We start from the raw sequence: 17375 nt of genomic DNA on the forward strand, positions 1-17375 counted from the left end.
GATTTGCATTTCTCTGAAAGCTATGAATGTTTACAAAATCTTTAAGTGTTTTTCAGTCATGCTCTGTTGAGAATCCACCGTTTACATCTGTATCCCATTGTTAAATGGAATTATTTGGAATGTTAGTGCCTAATTTCATGAGGACTTTATTTATTTTGGATATTAGCCATCTATCAGATGTGGAGTTGATGAAAATCTTTACCATTCTGTGGGATACAATTTTGTTTTTTGCCTTACATAAGTTGTTCAGCTTCATGAGGTCCCTTTATTAAAAGTTTATCTTAGTGCCTCCACTATCTGTGAGCTGTTAAGGAGTTTGTCTCCTGTGCCAATAAATTCAAGGCTATCCTCATTTTCTCTTCTGTCAGGTTCAGGGTAACTGGATTTATATTGAGGTCTTTGATCCTCTTGAACTTGACTTATTTGAAGGGCAATAGATAGGGATCTATTGCTTTCTTCCACATGCAGATATCCAGTTTTACCAGTACCAAATTTATGGGACACAGTGAAAGCAGTGTTAAGAGAATACTTCAAAGCACTAAATGCCTACATAAAGAAGCTGGAAAAATCCCACACCAGTTAGTAAACAGAACACCAGAAAATCCTATAACAAAAAGAAACAAACTCACCCAGGAGGATAAGAGAGCAGAAAACATTCAAATTGAAAGCTGAAATCAACAAAATAGAAAGAAATAAATCAATAAAAGGGGTCAATAAGACAAAGAGTTGGTTCTTTGAGAAAATCAACAAAATAGACCCTTTATCCAAACTAACCACTTTTCATTTTTTTAATATTTGTTTATTTATTGTGTATACAATATTCTGTCTGTGTATATGCCTGCAGGCCAGAAGAGGGCACAAGACTTCATTATAGATGGTTGTGAGCCACCATGTGGTTGCTGGGAATTGAACTCAGGACCTTTGGAAGAGCAGGCAATGCTCTTAGCCACTGAGCCATCTCTCCAGCCCCACCACTTTTCATTTTTATACAAGAGGGTTACTGACTTTTTTAAGTTAAACTTGTATCCAGCCACTTCTCTGATGGTAACTATCAGCTATAGTAGTTTCCTTATAGATATTTTGGGGTCACTTGTTACAGTTTTTGAGAAGATGGACGCCAAGGGGAGTGACACTATTAAGAGCTGTCCTTTTTGGAAGAAGTATGCCACTCTTGGGGTAGGCTTTGAGGTCTCTTTTGCTCAAACTTTCCTCAGTATGACTGTTAGATGATTTCCTGTCACCTTTAAGATAAGCTCTCTTTAAAAAAAAAAAAAAAAAAAAAAAGAAAGCGCTCTCAGCTATTTCTCCATCACCATGTCTGCCTGTATGCCATGCTTCCCATAATGATAATAATGAGCTGAACTGTAGACACTGTAAATGAGCCATACAAACTAACTTTTTTTATAAGTGTTATCATGGTCATGTTGTCTATTCACAGCAATAAAAACCTGAAATAAGACTCTTATGTATATTTCATGTCATCTGCAAATAGTGATGCTTCCTTTCCTATTGTATCATGTTAAACTCCATTAGTCACCCTACTCTCTGGCTAGAAATTCAAGTACTATACTGAATAAATACGAAGAGAGTAGACAGGTTTGTCTAATTCCAGATTTTAGTGAAATTGCTTTGAGGTCCTTTCTATTTAATTTGGTATTGTCTGTAGACTTGTAGGAAATTGCCTTTCTATCACTAGTCTCTCCAAGACATTTTTCATGAAGGGGTGATAGATTGTGTCATAGACCATTTTAGCGTCTAATGAGATGATCATTTGTTTTTCTTTCAGAATTTTTATTTTTTTTGTTTTTTTTTTGTTTTTTTTTTTAATTTATTTATTTATTAAGGATTTCTGCCTCGTCCCCACAACCGCTTCCCATTTCCCTCCCCCTCCCCCGATCAAGTCCCCCCGCCCCCTCATCTGCTCGAAGAGCAATCAGGGTTCCCTGACCTGTGGGAAGCCCAAGGACTGCCCACCTCTATCCAGGTCTCGTAAGGTGAGCATTCAAACTGCCTAGGCTCCCACAAAGCCAGTACGTGCAGTAGGATCAAAAACCCACTGCAATTGTTCTTGAATTCTCAGTATTCCTCATTGTCCGCTATGTTCAGCTAGTCCGGATTTATCCCATGCTTTTTCAGACCTAGGCCAGCTGGCCTTGGTGAGATCCCAATAGAACATCCCCATTGTCTTAGTGTGTGGGTGCACCCCTCGTGGTCCTGAGTTCCTTGCTCGTGCTCCGTCTCCTTCTGCTCCTGATTTGGACCTTGAGATTTCTGTCCGGTGCTCCCGTGTGGGTCTCTGTCTCTGTCTCCTTTCATCGCCTGATGAAGGTTAATATTCCTGAGGATGCCTATGTGTTTGTCTTTGGATTCACCTTATTTATCTTCTCTAGGAACATGAATTATAGGCTCAATGTCCTTTATTTATGGCTAGAAACCAAATATGAGTGAGTACATCCCATGTTCCTCTTTTTGGGTCTGGCTTACCTCACTCAGGATAGTGTTTTCTATTTCCATCCATTTGTATGCAAAATTCAAGAAGTCCTTGTTTTTTACTGCTGAGTAATACTCTAATATGTATATATTCCATACTTTCTTCATCCATTCTTCCGTTGAAGGGCATCTAGGTTGTTTCCAGGTTCTGGCTATTACAAACAATGCTGCCATGAACATAGTTGAGCATATACTTTTGTTGTATGATAGGGCCTCTCTTGGGTATATTCCCAAGAGTGGTATTGCTGGATCCAGGGGTAGGTTGATCCCGAATTTCCTGAGAAACCCTGCAACTGACAAAGGTTTGATCTTTCAGAATTTTTAAATGGTAGATTATTGACAGCTTTTCATATGTTTAACCATCCCTGCATCTGCATCTCTGCAATAACATCTACTTGATCATAGTGGATGATTTTTGAAGTGATCTTCGATTCAGTTATTGAGCATATTTTTCAGTTATTGAGCATATTTTTGAGTATTTTCATCATTGTTCATGAGGAATATTGGTCATGTTAGTCTGTAATTCTCTTTAGCTGAGTTTTTCTTTGTTTTCCTTTTTTGTTTTTGTTTGGGAATCAAGATAACTGTGGACACATAAATGAATGAATTTGGAAATATTCCTTCTGTTTCTAATTTGTGAAATAATTTGAGGAGTACTAATATTGGATCTTCCTCAAATATCTGGTAGAAATCTGTGCTAAAATTGTTTGGCCCGGGGATTTGGGGTCAGGGGGTCTGGGAGACTTTCAATGACTGTTTCTATTTTCTTCAGAGTTATTTGTCTATTTAAATTGCTTCTCTGATCTCTATTTAATTTTAGCAAGTGTTACCTATCAAAAAAAATTCTTTTGTATTTTCCAATTTTGTGGAGCACATGTTTTAGAAGTATGACACAGGCCAGAAAATTCAGTGGCTCTATTTGCCTTTCTAGGAGCACTTCCATTTGTTTGTAGTGGATGATGAATATTTCTGTTACTAAACATTTATTTCAGGACACATTTTCATTTGTAAAACCACACTTCTGTTTCTGCTTGAAGAATGTCACCTTGAATGACAGAAAGGACATTTTCACCATTGTAGTAAGTGGTCCATGTAACAGTGATGTTGGAATCAAGTGCTATTATCAGGGGAACTTTGGAATGAAGAGAGTGTAAGTTTATTTTATAAGTGTGTTTAATTTTACCAGTTTCCAAAGTACCATAAATTTAGTGACTAGTAAATTCTTAAAGCTGAACTATTTCTATGTAGTATAGTGTTTTAAAGATAGGGCATACTTAACCATGGAACCTAGGACCTAATTTTCTTGCTAAATCTACATATTTAAGTACTTTATTCTTTCAACAGCATATTGATATTTTATTATCTGTTCTCATATGATCAAATACATTTATATGTATATATATGTATATATATATGTGTGTGTGTGTGTGTGTGTTATAGGATATTTAGAAAGAATCATCATTAAATATTAAAACTGAATACCACATATTAATATTTCAGTATTTGTTAGATATTCATACACTGCACATTGAACTCAATATTTAGTGACTTCAATCCAAAATAAATTTTCTAGTTATAATAGATGTAACATATTTAAATATTGCTTGATGCCTTGATATAAATGTTAATGTATATTTTCATTATGTGTTTCAATTATATGTAGTCAAAGATTTGAAATTCCTAAAAGAAAGAGAACTTTAACTATCAATTATGAACATTTATATGAAATTATCTAAATATTTATCCTATACAGAATAGAGATAAACAACTTTTAATTTATGTAGAACAAGTAAGGTTCATTTAAAAAAATATTTAACATCACTTCATATGCAGCAAAATGACTCTCTCGATTATCACAACATGAGAAAATACATACAAATATCCACTCAACCGCAGTGAAAATAATATGATTATAGTTGAACAGTCCCTCTTAGCAACTAGCGTTTTTTGAAAGGTATGTTGACCTTTATGTTAAACACAAGAGTATAATTTAGCTTAATGATGACTAATTTACTAAGTGGTATCCCAGTGACCTGAAATATTTTGTACCAACAACCAACTGTGCTGCTCAGTCCCCCTGGTGTAGTTACACAGTGGGAAAATATGGTTCATTATCTCACAAACATACATTAAAGATTAAGAACTTAATAGTCACCACGACATTTTTGCTCAATTTAACTTGGTATCATTAAAAATAATGAGTTTCTAAAAATAAGGTTGGATTTACATATGGCAATTCAAATGTTATTATCTATTTTTTAAATTTTTGTTGAGTTTTCAAATGGTTTTATATTTTTTTATAGACCAATCATCATTGGTCTGCTTTAGAGGCCTACATTAGGACTCAGTCCTTTCATCTTCCCTTACTGCTCTCTCAGGCCTCCTTTTCAGATTCTGCATACTGATTTTTTGCTGTTTTCTTGCTAAAATGGCAATCAGAAAATATTTTTTTAAGTTCAGTTAATTTGCATTTAGGCAAGTTTCTGATTGTCTTGCACAAATACTTTATTCAAGTTTCCTACAGAAAATATCCCCTAATAAACCATTGTTCCTAAATAAAAATATTAAAACTATAAGATAAATTCAAAAAACAAAGGCATGAATAGCATACGGAACTCATGTTTTTTTTTGTAATGCTTCACATATATCACATCATTCTCTTGCATATCATAACTTTGAAGACACGGTTTTATCAGAGATAATACACTGTTCTTCATACACCAGATCTAAAATTTAAATTCTCCCTTAGAGTATTAATTTACAGTGGAACCACAGCTTTAGAACAGAGAGGCTAACAATTATCTTAGAAACTTGTAGGTAATGTGTAAAATATTCTTGTAACATGAGCAAAGAAGTCGGGACCACGAGGGGTGCACCCACCCACTGAGACAGTGGAGCTGATCTGCTGGGAGCTCACCAAGGCCAGCTGGACTGTGACTGAAAAAGCATGGGATAAAACCGGACTCTCTGAACATGGCGAACAATGAGGGCTGATGAGAAGCCAAGGACAATGGCACGGGGTTTTGATCCTACTTAATGTGCTGGCTTTGTGGGAGCCTAGCCAGTTTGGATGTTCACCTTCCTAGAAATGGACGGAGAGGGGAGGACCTAGGACTTACCACAGGGCAGGGAAATCTGACTGCTCTTTGGGCTGGAGAGGGAGGGGGAGAGGAGTGGGGGGAGGGGGAGAAGGGTGGGAGGAGGGGGAAGAAAATGGGAGGCTGGGAGGAGGAGGAAATTTGTTTTTTTTTCTTTTCTCCTTTTCTCAATAAAAAATAAATAAATAAATAAATAACCATTATATTAATCATAATTCTAAACTGGTGTGGGATTATTTTTGACTTATGGCTTCGCCTTCATGACCATGTCTCAAAGCCTAGATTGGACAGCAAATTGCTTATCTCTGAGAACATGAGCACCAAATCCCTATCCCTGCAAGGCAGATTTCATTGGAGAAGATGAGCAAGGACTTATTCCTGACCTTTTTTTTTTTTCACTTTCAGAAACATATCTCTCAAATGTGTATTTTCATGTAAACTCCTTGGGGTGATTTCTAATACTCAATTTTGTCTTTTAAAAGTTAGAAACTGTCTCATTTTAATGTACTCTCTTCTATTCAAATATTGTCTCTAAATTTTACATTATAAGATATTAGAATATTTATAAATCCAGTAAGTGACACTTTCCTTACAAAGGAGCACTATAGTATATGATAAAGACTATTTGCTTATCATCATTGAGGTTTTTCAACATTGCACAAAATTCAGTTATTTAACTGCACATTATTTTATTACAGCATCTTAACTAAAATGTTGAAATCCATTTGATAGTGCTAACTAAACAGCATGAGATGGAAGAACATATAGTAGAAACTTATGTAAACATAGCTGATTTGATAACTAAAGGTTGTTTGATACTTTCTGGTATTGGTGTTTATTTCTTTTATTTGCATATCCTGATTATTTTCTTCTCCTCTTACACTCACTCTCAAACAGGTTTATAGTGTATCCCAATGTACAATTCAACCTTTTCTACAAATTCTCAATTGATAGAAATTGGTTCATGTTAATTTTCTCACAGTACATAGAAATTCACCAACAGTATACTGTTGTATTTGCATTGCTTGCATCACGGAACAATTATGGAACCTGAAGGTGAGGCTGTTCTCATAGTGTTTACATAATTTACAGAGTCAGCAATATGTTTTGGATGAATGACCAAACTAAATAAATGTGTTATCACCAATTGATCATCATGAAAGAAACAGACCATTAAGCTGGTAAATTGCAGAGGTAAAAAAGGTCTGGAGATAATTTTGGAATGCTTCACCAATTTGATAATTATATGTCTGGTTCTGCAATAAGCACAAAGAAACATAAAGATAAGTATTTTTAGATATAACCATGCTTCCAGTACATTAATAAATTCTATTAGAATCAAGGAGTAAAAATAATGGATTAATCAGTTTTATTTTAAAAATGCAAATTTGAACTTGGTGCTTCATCTATGTAAATATAGTTAAACGCAATGACAAATAAGGACGGCACTACATATAGAAAGGGAACCATCTTCAGACATTAAATATCACAATCTAATGCATGGTTGATAAGCACTGTTAGGAAAAAAAAAGTTTTAAGCAATAAGATTAAGTGAACCTCTTAATTGTAGATCATTTGTTTTCAGTAAAACTCTTATAATGTAAACATATCTCCAAAGAGTACATGCAAGGTTGATGAGAAACTCCTTTCTACAGAAAGGTTTTCAGTTCTAGTCAATTAGAACAAAATTATTAATAGCAGCTTTTCTGATGTACCAACTACAGGAGCAAAGTAGGGCACCGAGTTTTAGAAACATCATCCTTGCTGGCTACAAACATACAGAAGGCACATTGTCCCGTCTTGTATATCTACACCCCCTGCTGACATTGAGGAAGTGGAAGCAAATAATTATGTCACTATTCTATTACTGGGAGGCCCTACCATGACCAAGACCACATTCATAAAAGAAAATACTTTATTGGGGCCTTGATTACAGTTTTAGAAGGTCACCTGATGATCATCATTTTGGGATGCTAACTGACATAACACTGAAGTCAAATAATTACCTTCTGATCCACAGGAAGCAGTAAAGAGAAAAGGAGTGGGGGGAGGGGGAGAAGAATGGGGAAAGGGGAAGAGGAAAACGGGAGGCGGGGAGGAGATGGAAATTTTTTTCAACAAAAAAGAATGTGATCTATTAGAGAAGGAACGCATCATAATTTGATTCTATCACCGAAACTTTAAACCTAACAAAAATGTGTTAAAAGGTTCCTACTTGAGAATTTTAATTTACCCTTTAAGTTATACACAATGCTTGAGGCCATGTTGAAGGCCAAGGGAAGACCATATTGAGGTTCATTAGTACTACAACATTCTGAAACCATGTTGATATCTGTGGGCCATGTTTCCTTTGGACACCAGGTTGATGAGCATGACCTATGCAAGCCCCTGAGGTACTGTTGATGTCTGTGGCCAGTAATGTCACTGAGAGTCCAGATGATGTCCTTGGTCCTTGTTACAGTCTTCTGTGATAACTTCTCCTCTCTCCTAAAAAAGGAAACAGTTTAGACAGCGAGCCCTTGAAGAGAATTCTTAAAATTTGTGATAAGGAACCTGATGGAAAGATCTTCGGAGTTTATAGCTTCTGGCAAGGGTGGAGAGAGACTCAGTTTTCTATAAGGGGCTGACCTTTGGGATTTGGCCATGTTCCAGTGTATATATGGACTACCCAAATTGGACTTCATTGCCTTTTTTCTTTCACTTATTACTTTCTTCTTCTTTTCTTTGGGGGAGATCACAAGTTGGAGTGGACTTGGAAAAAGTGAATATGATCAAAATAAGGTTTGCAAACCTCACAAATATCAATAAAAGTTTATGGGGTATTACCTTCTGTATGCTGTAAATATGATTGGTCAATAAAGAAATCTGGCTTGAGTCTATGGCAGGGCAGAACAGAGGTAGGCAGGGAAGGAAGAACTAGATGCTGGGAGAAAGAAGGGCGGAGTCAGAGAGAAGCTGTGGAGCCGCCACAAAAGACAGACTTGCTGAAACTTTGAGAGTAGACCACAACCTTGTGGTGATACATAGCTTAATGGAGATGGATTAAATTAAGATATAAGAGAGCCAATAAGAAGCTAGAGCTAATGGGCCAAGCAGTGATTTAATTAATACACTTTCTGTATGATTATTTCTGGAGTCTGTGCTGCCGGACTGCTAGGAAATGAACAAATGGCCGGGATCAAATGAGCCGCTCCTTTCAACAAAAATATTATATTGGAAACAAAATTTACCCTTTAACGTAGAAACAAAATACCATTTAACTGTTCTGTTTTGTTTACATCTATCACATATGTATTTACCTCAATGATAATGCTACATAAATCAAATCTAATAAGACAGCACTAAATAAATACACATCAATATCTACTGCATTGTAAACATTTTTAGGTCACTAAATCAATAGCTAAAAAGATTAAAATATGTAAACATAGTGAAAAGTGTATTTTCATTGTCTTTCATTTGATTTTTATTTTTATACGTATTCTGTATAGAAGGAGGGACAAAGAGGGAGAAAAAGGAAAGTGGTATCTTGATTGAAGGAGCCAAGAAAGGGTTAGTGAGAAAGCTGGCACTAGGGAAATTATCAGAAATCCATAAGGATGACACCAACTAAGACTTTAAGCAACAGAAAAGAGAACACCGAAACTGCCATTCCCCTGTAATCAGGAGTGGGTGGGAAGAGGGGAGGAAGTGAGAATGGGAATAGCTATGTAAACTGAGCAAAGGTTGTAGTATAAATTGAAACAACAACAACAAAAAGAAATATAAATTCAAAGTAGAAAAAAAGAAAACATGTCTCCTCTCATACTCTCTTAGAAAAGCTGTATTGTAGAAGATCTTCATTACCTGCATGGAAAGAACCCACACAGTAGTCAGGCAAATAGCTATGTGATTTCTACTGACACAAGAAAGTTAGGAACATACAGCACAGACACGTTGTGATCAAATATTTGCCTTCATCTTAATGTAATAGAGATAATACAGATCATAATGACTTATTTTCCATTTCAAATTTCACAGGTGATTGAAATTATTAAGAAGAAAAGTCTGTATGGAAATTCACAAATTAGGAAGTTTCTGCCTCCATCCCTTTTCTTTCAAACCACATAAAGAGGAACATAGATATGTCTCATGCAAACTTGAGATTGTTACAAAAATATATATATTTTTTTTATTGAGAAAAGGAGAAAACAAAAAAAAAAAACAAGTTTCCACCTCCTCCCAGCCTCCCATTTCCCTCCCCCTCCTCCCACCCTTCTCTCCCTCCTCCCACCCTTCTCCCCCTCCCCCCACTCCTCTCCCCCTCCCTCTCCAGTCCAAAGAGCAGTCAGGGTTCCCTGCCCTGTGGTAAGTCCTAAGTCCTCCCAGCTCCGTCCATATCTAGGAAGGTGAACATCCAAACTGGCTAGGCTCCCACAAAGCCAGCACATTAAGTAGGATCAAAACCCCGTGCCATTGTCCTTGGCTTCTCATCAGCCCTCATTGTTCGCCATGTTCCGAGAGTCCAGTTTTATCCCATGCTTTTTCAGTCACAGTCCAGCTGGCCTTGGTGAGCTCCCAGCAGATCAGCTCCACTGTTTCAGTGGGTGGGTGCACCCCTTGTGGTCCCGACTTCTTTGCTCATGTTCTCCCTATTTAAAGGGGAAAAAACTTACAGATTGCCATCCCAGACAACAGCCCTCTGTGCAACCAGGAAGGGAGTCTAGTTGCTGGAAGCGGAGCAGGAAGTAAGAGAGAGGGAGAAGGGAAGTGGCTGCTTTTTTAAAGGGAGAGAGACCACGCCCCAATGGGCTGGTATCTCAGCGGCTATTGGCTGCAGGAGTGGAAGGACCTCCCGCAACATGGTCAAGCCTAATCTGGAGCTCCTTGATTCAAGCAGAAAGGCAGGCAGAAAGTGCTAAGAATCTATTTGTCTCTTCCTCCTTGAAATTAGGATTACAGAACATAGCCCTATGCCTCACATTCTTTTCATTATTGTGGTTATCCGAATCTGGTCCTCTTCTTTGTTTAGAAATCACTTTTTTATTACCTGAATTTGCTTCCTGACCTTCACATTTTAGAATTTTTTTAAAGGTCATTGTAAATATTTATAAAATTTTGAAACAATATATGTTTTAAACTTAATGATTTTAACATTACACACAAAGAAAAATAAATCTTCATTAATAATTCCATTTTACCTTTGGAAGAAAGGTCTACACTATTGACTTCCTTTTGCTCTACTCTTTCATCTTGACAGATATTTTATTGATAACTTCTTTCCATACTGTGGATGGACAGGGTGGAATGTGTATTTTCTATCATTGAATGCCTTTTCTCTTTCTTTCAGTAATGTCCTGTTGGCCTCTAACTTCCATTGTTAAAGTCTTGAGTTCTTTCTTGGTCATTTGAGTCACTTATTTCTGTTGGATGTAAACCACAACATAATGGACACTGCCAAAATATATTGTCATTATTTTGCAAAGCATCAGCAAAACACCTGAATTGATTTTTTTCTCCCTTGGAGTTTTTGGCTATCATACACTCTATTACAAGAAAAAGGAATGACATTTCTGTCACTAACAAAAGTAATATTATGTTTCACAAAACCAACTATTCAAGTAAGATGAATTAGTAGCTTTAAAAAATTATTGCTGTTCATCTGGACCTTGGGAGCTTAGTCCAGTGCTCCAAAGTAGGTCTCTGTCTCTATCTCCAGCCACTGCCACTTAAAGGTTCTATGGTGATATTCCAGATATTAATCAGTGTGACTATGGGAGAAGGCCACTTCAGGTTCCCTCTCCTCTGATGCCCAATGATCTAGCTGGGGCATCCATTTGGACACCTGGGAACCCCTCTAGAGCCAAGTCTCTTGCCAATTCTAAAATGACTCCCTTAAATAAGATATCTTCTTCGCTGCTCCCATATTCACCCTTCCACCATCTCAACCATTCCACTCCCCAAAACCCTCCCAAATCCTCCTCTTCTTCTTTTTCTTTCCCCCTCTCCCCTTCCCTCCACCTCACTGCCACCCCCATGCTCCAAACTTTTGCCCGGCAATTTTGTCTACTTCCAATTTCCAGGAGGATAAGTATATGTTTTTTCTTTGGGTTCATCTTATTATTTAGCTTCTGAAGGATCACAAACTATAGGCTCAATGTCCTTTGTTGATGGCTAGAATCCACGAAGGAGTGAGTACATACCATATTCATTTTTTTGGGTCTGTGTTATCTCACTCAGTTAAGTGTTTTCTATTCCCACCCATTTGCACGCAAAATTCAAGATGTCATTGTTTTTTACTGCTAGGTAGAACTCTAATGTGTATATGTGCCACACCTTCTTTATCCATTCTTCCATTGAGGGGCACATAGGTTGTTTCCAGGTCCTGGCTATTACAAATAGTGCTTCTTTAAACATAGTTGAACCAATAGAAAGTCAGGACCACGAGGGGTGCATCCACCCACTGAGATGGTGTGACTGATCTAATGGGATCTCATCAAGGCCAATTGGACTGGGACTGAATGTGATTCATTGATATGAGAAAGTTTTACATTATCTATCTGATATCTATTTCTATATAAATCTGAGAAAATATGGAAGATTATATCACAAATAAATTACTTATAAAGAGATAACTATATAAAAAGTAAACTTTGCACACCATAATACATTTTAAAGAATTATGAGAAAAAAATCATATTTACAAAATTGATTTTTTGTTGGTATGGAATGGTATTTAAAAACATTTCTACATAAGTTAAATTTTTGTTGCACATCTGTTATGTTATTAATTATGCCAGTCAATGATCCTTTGTGCCACTTTGAAGAAATATTCTATGAATTGGAGTATATTAATAATGAGCTCAATATAAACATTGTTTTATAAGGGGAGATTAATAGAAAATGTATCTAGTTGAATACTTAGTTATGAAACATTTTTATAAAATTCAGTGTGTATAGTGGGTGATGGTTTTAATAGGAGTGGCAACACAGATTTATGTTTTTGAGTGCTTGGTCCATAGGGTGTGCCACTATTATTAGGTGTAGCCTTGTTGAAGTAGATATGACCCGGTTGCAGAAAGTGTGTCACTGTAGTGGCACTATTTGAGGTATTATTTACTTAAGCAACACCCAGTGTGGCACCCAGTCTCCTGATGCTTAGTAATCAAAATATACTTGATTGAACTCTCAGTTCCTTCTCCAGCACCATGTCTGTCTGCATGCTGATATGCTTCTTGAAATGATGATGACAGACTAAACCTCTATAATTGTTAAGCCAGCTCAAATTAATTTTTTTCCTTTATAAAAGTTGTTGTAGTCATGGTGTCTGTTCACAGCAATAAAACCTTAAGAAAGACATAATTTCTGTGTGTATTTGTGATGTGTTTTTGTGATTTATTGTTTGAAATTAGTTACACACATGTCCATTCTCTCCACCTAGCTTCTATCCCTGCCTCAAAATATATCTGCTTTCCAGTTTCATGTCCTTTAAAAAATAATTTTATTTATTCTTTGAAAGTTTAGTGCATATACACAAAGTGTTTGATCATATCCATCTTGCCCTCTGACATCAAACTACATTTAGGATCACCACCGCATCCTCTGTCCAAAATACCATCTTCAATATCAGCAACCATAATTTTTCTTGACACCAAGAAATGCCTCTCCCCCCCCCTTTTCTCAGCAGTCATCAAGTGTCAGAAACTTCTCAGTCAAGGACTGGGTCTTGTAAGTTCCTCCTCAAATGCCATTTAATTTGCTCAAAATTATATTCAAATTGATGTTTTTTGTTTCTTTGCTTATTTTTCTGTCATTTATCTACCATCTATGGAATATTTACTTTCTAGAACAATTTTAGATTCTATTTTTTTTTTTGGTACACAAGCATAGGGAGTACCACAATAATCTAAGACTTCACTTGGTTTGACCTCTGCAGATACCCTTCTTTTAATAATTAACAGTTTGAGACTTTTGCCTGAATACATAATGTTCAAAAACCCTCTTGGAAAAAATGTATGTACAGCCTCTTGGAAATGTAGGATTCTCACCTGCATTGTGCTGCATATACTTTCCTCTTTAGACATGGACTAAATTAATCCTTCTCTAAAAGTCCCTTAAAATTAGGTTTTATTTATTTAATCATATTCCAGTTCCTAATGCTAGATATTAAGTGGTGGTGAATGTATCCAATTAATTCAAATTTGTTGCATATATAGCATGAAGTATGTATACCAAAATCTTTCCCCAAATACAGAACCTCCTGTTTATCAGTGTGTGCCTTTATATGGTTAAGTGCACAGAGAAATGTTAAATAATTATGAGAACAGATGGGCACAGGAGAGAAACAGCTATGCAACTAGATGTTTCAGTAAAAAAAAAAAAATCAAGCCGATCCATTTAGAAATGAACTCCTCTTCTCCACCCAAAGAATAACAGTATTTAAGTACTCAAGATATATGCCTGCTGTTGCTCTTGTTGCTGTATCAGATTTCATCTCTCACTTCATTTTAAATAAAGTTTTCTCACTACTTTTATATTTGTTGTAAGTCGTTACTTCAGTTCTTTGAACTAAATATCAAGAACCTTGAAGATCATAGTCCATACCCAATCACTGAAGTAAGAACCTCTGAATTCAAAAGACTTATCTAAAATATCAGCCAGGTTGCCAATTTTAGGAATCTGTCTTTATGTTATTTTATCAATATGTGCAAGCAAATTATCAATGAAAGAGCTTGATGTTCACCAAATTTGACACATATATATATATATTGTCTCTGATTGTTGTTAATTATTTAAAGACAAGTTAAATTTCTCCAATTTGAATTTCCTTCTTGTCTCAATGAGACAACAAATATTCAAACCATTATGACCAGTGCCAGTTATAGTATTAATGAAATGTGAAATATAAGAAAATGTGCATGACTTTTCTATATAAAATAAAATACTATTAGTGAATTCTAAATAGATGGCTTTGCATACGGAGGGGGAAACTGCATATAAGTTTTTATATAAAAGTCACTAGGTGGACCAAGAGGTGAGTGATCAGTCACCCAGCTGGACACCCCATTCTCTAGACCCTTGGTACTGGAGCAAAACCCAGGGAGCCTCCCCCACATACCTCATCTTCTCTAGCCAGCCAGCAGATAGACAGATACAATATTCCCTCCATCGATTGGACATTGTAAGCTAAAAGTCCCATACTGCCCCAAACCCAACCATTCCCTGTGACCTCAGAGGATCTCTGAATTAGAAGCTGCAGCTACACACATCATTATTTATAATAGCCAGAATCTGGAAACAACCTGGATGCCCCTAAATCAAAGAATGGATAAAGAAAATGTGGTACAATTACACAATAGAATACTACTCGTTGGAAAAAATTATGATGGTAACCTTGAAATTTCCATGCAAATGGATGGAACTAAAAAAAAAAAAAAACATCCTGATTAAGGTTACCAAGACCCAAAAAGATGAGCATGGTATGTACCCACTCATAGGTACATACTATTTGTAAGGTAAAGAATAAGGAGCCTATAGTCCATAACGACAAGCTAAGTAACAAAGAGAACCCTAATAGAACTATACATAGATACCTCTGGGAAGAGAAAATAGACAAGATGTCCTAAGAAAATTGGGAACATGGGAGTCGGGGGAGAGGGAAGGTAGAAGGGGAGGAGAAGCGAGAAAGAAGCAGGGAGAAAAAAAAAAGAGGGAATGGGTGGTCTAGATGGGGAAAGAACAGAGATGGAGAACAAAGAAAAAATATATCTTGATTGAGGGAGACATTATGGGGCTAGCAAGAAACCTAGCACTAGAGAAATTTCCAGGAATCAATAATTATGACTCCAGCTAAAAACCTAAGCAATAATGGAGAGTGTGCCTGAACTGGCCTTGTCCTGTAGTCAGATTGATGACTACCTTAAATATCTCCATAGAACCTCCATCCACCAGCTGATGGAAGCAGAAACAGAGATCCACAGTGGAGCACTGGGCCGAACTCCCAAAAATCCAGTTTAAGAGAGGGAGGAGAGAGAATACTAGCAAAGAAGTCAAGACCATGATGGGGATACCCACTGAATCTGTCTACCTGACCTAAAGGAAGCATTCCAACTCCAATCTGACAGCTAGAGAAACAGCATAAGGCCAAACCTATCAGCGTAGATGACAGCTGTATGGCTAGGGGAGACTGTGTGGCCACTGGCAGTGAGAACATGATTTATCCCTACTGCTTATTCTGGCTTTTTGGAACACATTCTCTCTGGAGGGATACCTTTCTCAATTTAGATATATTATACACCTGTATAAAATTCTTAAAGAAAATTAAATATATTTAGAAGGTTATGTTCATCTGAAAGATTAATATAGAGATAAATATAGGAATGTAGCTATTTTATTTTCACACACATAAAAGGCACATTTTTATGTAAAAAGCAAAAGGTACTGATAAAAATATTTTTAAAATATAATCTTATGAAATTTACTTATGGACATGGAATAGTTTTGTGATAAGCATTTGAAATATGTTTGCTATTAAATTAATTAGAATGTTAATATCACTAAAATCTCATCATATATAAATTTCTACTTAGTTTTATATTTTATATAATTTTCTTAATTTTTTAAACCTGATGTCATTCTGGAAATAAATAAATGTACATGAATGCAATCATCTAATTACACTATAGACGATTATAAAACTGACAGTGTGAATATATCTGTCCTTCTGGGCCTAGACATGTTGGACTTTTGATGAACTAGTTTTGGTTTGGTTACATTCTTCATTATTATATTACATTACCATGAATAGGACAGCTTGTCAGAGCTGATTTTACAAAATATAGTGGCAGACTAGCAGCTGACTTTGCACAAATACTGAACACAGCTCACAAAACTGCCTGTATAACTTATAACTTGATCTGAGTTATCGACATTGCACATTTGAAATTAAATTTGGAACTTATTTTCAGAATGAAGCCTTATAGTCTACTCTTAAAATAACTAGGAGAGTATGTAGAAAATTTTCATTTTGCTATGTTTTAACTGTGGAGGATAGTACCATAAATATTATACTAATGGGTCATATATTATTGAGCATTATTACTGTGAAATAAAGTACAAATTAATATACATGAAATAAATATATTTGATTAAAGGGATAATGTTTAATTCAGAATATATATATATATGTCATTCATGTTTAGAAATGATTCTAGTTGTGTATTATTATTGTGCTAGTTCTAGAGAATAAACTGAAACCTGAGACTGAGATACCACTGACCACCTCCTACTTTTCAGGTAGGTTTAGGCTGTCCTAGGTTTTTATGCTTTCAAATAAATTTTTGTGTAATTTCTTTCACTTATATTGAATTGTGTTAAAATTTTATGTTGAGTGCACTGATTATGTAAGCTACTATTTGTAGATTGAATTTGAATTTTACAATATTTATCCTAACAATCCATAGTATTAGAAGTCTTCCTGTCTTGTGTCTTTTCATGGCTTCTTAAAGCTTTCATTTTGCAAATCTTCCCTTCCTTTGTTAGATTTATTCATATTAATCCACCAAGTTGAGAAGCCATTTTATAAAATAATTTAAGATTGTATTATTTTTCTATTTATGTGATAAGATACAAAACCAAAACAACTCATGAAAGAAAGATTTTACACTTACATATAAGTAAAATCACAAAGTTCAATTTCAAGGTACAAATAAGGTCCTTCAGCACTCTGCTGTTCTTACTCAGAGAGAATCACTATGGACCAAAGGATGAAGAGTAATAGGTGCAGAAGGTATAATATCTAAATTCTTA

This window comes from Microtus oregoni, unplaced genomic scaffold (assembly GCF_018167655.1).
Source record: "Microtus oregoni isolate MIOR12 unplaced genomic scaffold, Mior012 000030F_ref0000283, whole genome shotgun sequence".
Classification (NCBI taxonomy): domain Eukaryota; kingdom Metazoa; phylum Chordata; class Mammalia; order Rodentia; family Cricetidae; genus Microtus; species Microtus oregoni.